The sequence below is a fragment of the Simochromis diagramma genome, unplaced genomic scaffold (assembly GCF_900408965.1).
Source record: "Simochromis diagramma unplaced genomic scaffold, fSimDia1.1 OVJJ01000293.1, whole genome shotgun sequence".
Classification (NCBI taxonomy): domain Eukaryota; kingdom Metazoa; phylum Chordata; class Actinopteri; order Cichliformes; family Cichlidae; genus Simochromis; species Simochromis diagramma.
Genome location: NW_024386801.1, coordinates 24,211,205 through 24,217,213, shown reverse-complemented (window position 1 = coordinate 24,217,213; position 6,009 = coordinate 24,211,205).

The window sequence follows — 6,009 nt, the reverse complement described above, 5'->3', positions numbered from 1 at the left end:
CCCCCCACCCCACCCTCCAACCACCTCTACCTCCCTCTCTTTCCGTTATTTTCCTTTTGTCTTCTCAGCATCGATCAGTGCTGAGCTCAGCCTCAGGGCACATCTCTTTCAGTCCTTTCTTGCGTTATCATTCGGCATCCACAGCGTCAGACTACCATAATCATCATCATCATCACCACAGTTATCTTCCTGATGATGTGGAAATGGAGACGAGAGGAGACAGAAGGAGAAAGAGAAGTGGGTGGTGTTGGGTAGTGATGGAGTGAATGAGGGCTGAAAGAGGAGGAGGAAAAGAACAGAGATGCAGGGAGGAGGGGGAGTTCTGTACCAGCCAATCAGGGAAAAGCATGACATCATCAACTGATCTGCCTGTGGTGCTTTCTGATTTGAGGCTAATAAACATTGTGATGTTGTGGGCATGCATATGTGCTTGTGACCCAGTAAAGTAAGATTAGACAGTAATATGAAAATTCAAACAAAGGAAATAGCCCAGTGAGCAAACCAGACAGTCAGCCTACAACACAGCTGAAGAAAAGATCAGCCAGTAAACTGAGAACCAGTTAGTGAAACACACAGATTTAAAAATAAATAAATAAATAAAACAACAGTCCACAAATCAGTTACTTATTCAGTGAACATCGCGAACAAGCCTTTTCACATGATTCACAGTAGTCAGTGACTAAAACCAAGGCCAGAGCAAGGATCATGTAAATAACAGTATACAGATCATTAATTTCATTATAAAACACTTGGAAAGTCATCTCCATAACTACTTTTTGGTGATTTTACCATAATCCACATCAACCCCATATACTGATCCAAAAGAATTGACAGATGAATGTTAATCCTTAGACAAATAAGTTTTATTTACCATTTTGCCCAATCATGTACTGTTGGCTGGAGCAAAGGAAAAGAAGAGGGAAAAGCATGTTAGGAGGCAGCAAGAGAGAAGGAGGGGTGTGAGATTGTGGATGTGAGAGTAGGGACTCTAAATGTAGACGCAAGGTAGCTATACTGTGTGTGCAGAAGACCAGTTGAAAGAAAAGCAAGGCTGGAAACATTGGAGGTGGATTCAACTGTTCTATGAAGAGAACAGCCGGCGAGCACTGTGAGGGTCATGTTTTTTGACTTTTCTAGTGCTTTCAATACCATCAGGCCGACCCTCCTGGGTGATAAGTTAGCAGTGATGCAGGTGGATGCTTCTCTGGTGTCCTGGATTGTTGATTACCTGACAGGAAGACCACAATATGTACGTCTCCCACAGTGTGTGTCTGACAAGGTAATTAGCAACACAGGGGCACCACAGGGGACTGTCCTCTCCCCCTTCCTCTTCACCCTCTACACCACAGACTTCAGCCACTGCACAGAGTCCTGCCATCTTCAGAAGTTTTCTGATGACTCTGCGGTGGTTGGATGCATCAGCAGGGATGATGAGACAGAGTACCGGGCTGTGGTCGACTCCTTTGTCACATGGTGTGAGCAGAATCATCTGCAGCTCAATGTGGCAAAGACCAAGGAACTGATCGTGGACTTCAGGAAGACCAGGAAACACTTGACCCCTGTTTCAATCCAGGGGGTCAGTGTTGACATTGTGGAGGACTATAAATACCTTGGAGTACACATCGACAATAAACTTGACTGGGCTAAAAACACCACAGCACTTTACAGGAAGGGCCAGAGTCGTCTCTGTTTTTTGAGGCGACTGAGGTCCTTCAACATCTGCCAGAAAATGCTCAGGATTTTCTACGAGTCTGTTGTGGCCAGTGCGATCCTCTATGCTGTTGCATGCTGGGGGAGCAGGCTGAAGGTCGCAGTTGCCAACAGACTCGATAAACTGATCCATAAGGCCAGTAATGTTGTGGGGATGGAGCTGGACTCCCTCAAGGTGGTGTCGGGGAGGCGGATGCTGTCCAAGATAAAGACAATGTTGGATAACACCTCCCACCCACTCCATGACATGCTGGTCAGTCACAGGAGCACGTTCAGTGAGAGACTGAGATTACCGAAAAGCACCACCGAACGACACAGGAAATCTTTCCTGCCTGTGGCCATCTCCCTGTACAACGCATCCACTTAACACACTGGTTACTGCTACAACTACACATAATATTGTATAGTGTTGTGTCTGACAGGATCATGAATTTGAAGCTGGAAAAGAGATATTGTTAATTGTTATCAATAAGTATGCCTAACAGATTGGATGTCAGATATGAAAAAGGAATTCTGGAGTAAGCTGGATGAAGTGGTAGATTGTGTCCCCTGGGGTGATTGGGGTTAACATGTAGGTGAAGGAAACCGAGTGGTATGGTGTTAAAGCTGAGGTGAACACATACTTCAAACAGATGGGGAAACAGAATATAAGAGTGGAGGAAGGAGCACACAGGTGAACTACATCTAATGCTGATGGTGCAAAAGAAACAGGAGGCTGTAAGGTGGTGGCAGGGAAGAATATGACTAGGCAGCAATGAATGGTTGAAGATGAAGAGGGACGAATGTTGCACAGAATTCCAGAAGTTGAGCCAGATTCTCAGTGGTAAGGAAGTATTACCAGATGACTGGGAAAATATAGCTGTAGTGCTGAGGGAAAGTGCCAAGAAGGTGTTTGGTGCATGTTCGGGACGAGAAAAAGAGGACAAGGAGATTTGGTTCATGTTCAGGTTACTTTATTTGCACCTGTTCTGCAGGCATGAGTCATGCATCCTTACATGCACACTAACAACACACAACAAATAAACATAGTACAAAGTACTAAAAACAAGAACTAATAATAATTTTCAGCATCATGTAACCCACAAAGTAACAAAGCTATAATTTGTTGAGTGATGGTTAGTGAAAAAAGCTGATTTTAAAAACTGTGTTCTTTTACATTCACTATGCAAGGAGTCTGAACTGCCCAACCTCCAAAAAATGAAACCAGCCAATCAGCCAATCACTCCTTTTCATATGGACCAACACACAGAATGAAGTGCGAGAGAGATCAGAGTGGAAATGATCAGTTTGTTGCAACGCATCACGGTCAACACTTGGCCACCTCGTTCAGTGAGTTCCCGTGCTAGCTTACCTCGTGTTTGTAAAACACCAAGGAGAAAACCGCTGTGGTTTTCAGGATTATTTTCCAGGCACAGTCCAGGAAGATGGTCTGCAGCTCGGTCCTGTAAGGCTTCCCTATAGCTAAACCTGGTAAATTAAAAAGGTTATCAATATGAAGAGTTTAATCAATGGGAAGAAGAATTACTAACTACATATTTTGGTAGATGGGTGTTTTGGGAATTGTTATGTGCAATTGCAGCGTTTAATATATTGCTTGGTGTTCACAAAGTATACTGGGCTGGTTTTCTTTTGATGTTTAAAGTGTCAGGTCTTAAAGTGCTTGAGCTTCCTTTGTGTATGGTTTGCAAAACAAACTAGGTTTATATGTCAGGGAGAGAAACCTGACTGGCACCCTGGAAGAGACGACTCATTGTTGAGCCTCCTTGGTAAACAAACCACCACAGTACTATGTTTAAAACCAAGATTCCTTTTCAGTATGATGGACTTCACAGATTTAGTCACCAATGGTTAATTACTAGGGTATTTTATTAAAAAGAAAAAAGAAAAAACTTGAATAGAAAGACTAATCATGTCTCTACAAAACACAGTGTAAGAGCAAATGACATCAGTAAGTGTTGGGTTAACTTGGGATTGACATCACTCCCAAGTTCCAACATCTGAGTTCCGAGGCATCTGATGCAAGCATCAAAGCAGCATCGATATGCCTCCCATAAGCCATCATAGAGACAAATGTCACACTACAAATTTAGAATTTGTAGTGTGACATCTTTCACACGAGATAAACTCTGTAGGTTAAACTGCAACAGTAGCCTACATCTCTCGTGCAGGTGTCGACACCTGCGGAGCACTCCGCTTAGTTCAAATAAAAAATAAATTGTAAAATGAAAATAAAATAGAACAAAATAAAGATCAAACTGGGTGAATTAAAAAGAGTAAATAAATGTGACAATAAAAAACATAAAAGACACAAAACAACCACAATGTGCAACACGTTCTCAGTCCCAAAACGTAACATTTTACGCTAGGTGACAAATCGTGGATACAATAATAATAATAATAATAATAATAATAATAAATTTTATTTATGAGCGCCTTTCAAGTCACCCAAGGACACTTTACAATAGGATAAAACACTTAGTAAAAAGTGTTTTATCCTATATTATATTACGCTTTCAGCCACCCAACATGTCCCTATATTATGAGTTTGGAAAAATTAGAAAACATCAAAACAGTTTGGAACAAATCTACGCATGTATGTTTATTTTACTCAAATCGCTTTGGAAAACACTATCTTACGGAGCCCCGCAGGGGACATGGGAGAAAAAAAAAATTAAGACGGACTTTTGCGAGATCTCGCAAAACAAACTCGGGATCTCGCAAAAGTTTTAGCTGCATTCTTCGGAGGCCGCCAGATCGAAGCCGACCGGGAGGTCGAGGCACGATGTGCCGGGAAAGCGGTGTTCCTCCCGGTTGTAGTAGGTCTCGACCTCCCGTTAGCTTCGAGATGGTGGGTGTCAGATCTTCGAAAACGTCGGAGCACTTTTGCAAATATGTGATGTCTTGTAAACCGAGCAGGTATCTGACGTTTACACAACTACATTCACGCCTCAAAATATCTTAAAAGTGTATTTATTTTGTGACCCAGAAAGAGTAATATTACAACTAAGTAGCTGCCGCCATTGTTGGAATTCAACTTTTGCGAGATCTCGCAAAAGTTTTGTGAGATCCCGAGCTTGTTTTGCGAGATTTCGCAAAACTTTTGCGAGATCTTGCAAAAGTCCGTCTTAATTTGTTTTCTCCCATGTCCCCTGCGGGGCTCCGTACTATCTAACATGATTAAGGTGGTGGTTAAGATTCATCCACAATCCAGCGCGTAGCATATGAACGCAGAAGGACACCTTCCGCGTTCCCATGGAACACTTTGGGACGTGACAAATCGTCGGTATATTACGCGTCAGGAGTGAGAACGGGCTCCACTGTGTGTGCATTTGTCCTTGTGATGCGCAGTGGTGGTGGAAATGAGGAAGTATAGGAAAGTACTGAAAGTAAGAAGTTACCAAAGAAAGAGGGAAAATGAAAAAGAGAAATGTGCTAACAAGTGCAGAGTATTGATGGAAGGATTACTTTGAAGAGCTCATGAATGTAGAAAATGAGGACAGATGCAGTACCCCTAGTGAAGCAGCAAGTGCAGAGGATTATTAGGGAGGAAACAATGACAGTTGTAAAAAATAAGTGTGTAAAGGCAGTTGGTTCAGATGACATACCTGTAGAGGTACAGACATGCCCAGGAGAACAGGCAGTGGACTTTATGTCCTGTGTTTAACACAATCTTGGAGAATAAGAGAACACGTGAGGAACAGAGAAATCGAGAAGTGTATCGGAACTGATTTGGGGGTTTAAGGAGATGAGCCATTCTTTAAAGCTATGGGAGAGAGTTGCTGGAGCCAGGTTAAGACGATGATTGGTAAGCAGCAGCAGATCAAGCTAAATGAGTATGAGTTTAAATACCTTACAAAGCAATGGACAGGCACCAGAGGTGAAAAAGACTTTGCAGCCACTGAGACATCACTTATTTTGAACTCCACATTTTGTAGCTGATATTTTGAAAGAATGTAGAGTGCTAAGCTATGAGCTAATGCTACTAACTGTGATCCAAGCTACATCTATAAGCTGTCCGTCAGAGGCAGAGATCGTGGTGCTCCAATCCTCAGCTTCCAAAACTGGCCTTTGGTACAATGTCACCTTGCAGGTGGGGAAGGAACCTGAGCTGGTGCGTGAGGTTGGGAGATACCAATAGTTGGGCTCAGCTCAATGCATAGCTTGAGAACATATGTCAGAGGCCCACTCCGCGAAATCTTCAACTCCCGCTTCCGGCAGACTGCATTTTAAGGGGGGCTGGGGACATTGAGTACAAGTGGACCATGTTCTGCTCCACGTTCATCTGCAGCTACAAGGTTC